Genomic DNA, 2,500 nt, shown 5'->3' with positions numbered 1-2,500 from the left:
ATCTTGAAATGTCTTGCTAAGAGAATTAAGAACTTTCTGGACAACTGAATACACAGAACTCAGTCATGCTGTGTACCCAAGAGGTCTATATAAGATAACCTGTTTTTGATATGGGACATTCTGGACTACTCTGAGGCATACGGGTTGATGTGGGTCTCCTCTCTCTCGACCAGGAGAAAGCCTTCGATCATGTAAACCATAAACTTGAAAGATACGGCTTTGCGAATATTTCCTGTAATGGATTAAAATCCTGTACACTGTCCAATGTCTGATGACAAGAGGGATCAGACAGTGCTGTCCAATGTCTGATGACAAGAGGGACTAAACAGGGCTGCCCATTGTCTGATGAAGAGAGGGATCAGACAGGGCTGTCCAATGTCTGATGAAGAGAGGAATCAGACAGGGCTGTCCAATGTCTGATGACGAGAGGGATCAGACAGTGCTGTCCAATGTCTGATGACGAGAGGGATCAGACAGTGCTGTCCAATGTCTGATGAAGAAAGGGATCTAGGGTTAGGGTTAGACATGCTCCTGAGGCTCCAGTGACCACTGTTCCTGCCCCTCTCCCCCCCGTGGATCTTCCCACTTCATCCAGGCCTGCCTGGATTGGACTGTAGTTGATGTCAACAGTCTCCTACACTGACTCAGAAATACACTTCGCTTTTGATCATCATCACTGCACCCCGCAACATTGTATACCCGCCACAAATGGACATTCGGTGTAACCCAGATGAGGATGGGTTCCCTCTTGAGTCTGGTTCCTCTCAAGGTTTCTTCCTTATGCCATCTCGGGGAGTTTTTCCTTGCCACAGTCGCTAGTCGCCACCGGCTTGCTCATCAGGGACAAACTTACTCATAAAGAACATATTCATTTTTAATCACCGCATTATCTGTGTAAAGCTGCTTTGAGACAATGTTCATTGTTAAAAGCGCAATACAAATAAAAATGAATTGAATTGAATTGAATTGGATCGGACAGGGCTGTCCAATGTCTGATGAAGAGAGGGATCAGACAGGGCTGTCCAATGTCTGATGACAAGAGGGACTAAACAGGGCTGCCCATTGTCTGATGAAGAGAGGGATCAGACAGGGCTGTCCAATGTCTGATGAAGAGAGGGATCAAACAGGGCTGTCCAATGTCTGATGAAGAGAGGGATCAGACAGGGCTGTCCAATGTCTGATGAAGAGAGGGATCAGACAGTGCTGTCCAATGTCTGATGAAGAGAGGAATCAGACAGGGCTGTCCAATGTCTGATGACGAGAGGGATCAGACAGTGCTGTCCAATGTCTGATGACGAGAGGGATCAGACAGTGCTGTCCAATGTCTGATGAAGAGAAAGATCAGACAGTGCTGCCCAATGTCTGATGAAGAGAGGGATAGGACAGGGCTGTCCTATGTCTGATGAAGAGAGGGATCAGACAGTGCTGTCCAATGTCTGATGAAGAGAAAGATCAGACAGTGCTGTCCAATGTCTGATGAAGAGAGGGATCAGACAGGGCTGTCCAATGTCTGGCCAGTTGTACAGTCTTGCAATAGAACCCTTGCTGTGTCTGTTAAGAAAAAAACTCAGTTGACTGGTGATCAGGGAGAACGTGGCATCTGAAACCATTAAACTCTCAGCGTACACTGACGACGTCACAGTCATAATCAAGACACGGGAAGAACCTACAAGCTACACAAAAGTGCTCTGAAGACCTACGAGAAAGCCTCATCAGCCAAACTATCTGGAAGCTGCTCTACCAGCCGTAACAAGAAGAATCTTATTCAAATATCCTGTTGAGAGCATAAACAAGTTCTGACCTTTCCAGAGATTTGTATCTCTCTGGAGAAGGAAGGATGAAAACTACTCTCCATGACCATTCCTGAATTAGAGCATTCTGCACTGTGGGTAAAAAAAAGCTTTTTACAGAGACTGGGTCAAACGACTTATCCATCAAAAGCTTAAAGATGTAAGAAGCACCAGATGGGAAGCACCGTTTTGGATCCAGCTTCTTTTTTAGAGGGTAGCTGGAGATCACTGTACAAAAGAGCCATTGAAAAAAAGGTGGCGATCTACATGGAGACTTGTACATGGGATATTAGCTACAGACCAGCACATTGCACAACTGGTTTCCTCAGAACAACAAGAATGTCCCTTCTGCTGAGCTTCTAAAAATGTTTTTCATATTTTTATCGAATGTCCACATTTATCTTCAGTGCTAAATCTAGTAGACGCCTGGAGACATCAATTTACAGCACTGTTTATACATGAGCCAAAATACTGTTAAAAAACCAGCGAGTCTGACTGAACTGTGGGGGACCAGCAAACCCAAACGAGAAGAAGGTGAAGTGGTTGAGCCAGTGATGATGTTTAGAGGGTGAATAAAGGAGAGGGTAAGTGTAGAACATGTCTATTACACACTGCTCCATAATCTCCAGCAGGGATTCACTTTAAACATCTGTCTCATTTATTACACTGAAATACACTTATTCACTGTGTGTGTGTGTGTGTGTGTGTGT

General features: G+C 44.9%; 1 protein-coding gene across 1 annotated transcript in view; it reads right to left on the bottom strand.

Annotated features, from left to right (window-relative positions):
- The window catches only part of arap1 (ArfGAP with RhoGAP domain, ankyrin repeat and PH domain 1), a gene marked incomplete at its 3' end in the record, with an annotated part of 66,350 nt that overhangs the window by 27,909 nt on the left and 35,941 nt on the right, over positions 1–2,500 (bottom strand). The gene's annotated exons all lie outside the window — the stretch shown is intronic.

The sequence above is a fragment of the Silurus aristotelis genome (assembly GCF_946808225.1).
Source record: "Silurus aristotelis genome assembly, chromosome: 8".
NCBI classification, from domain to species: Eukaryota; Metazoa; Chordata; class Actinopteri; order Siluriformes; family Siluridae; genus Silurus; species Silurus aristotelis.
The sequence above is the reverse complement of the archived record's forward strand: the minus strand, read 5'-3'. Positions and strand labels throughout refer to the sequence as shown.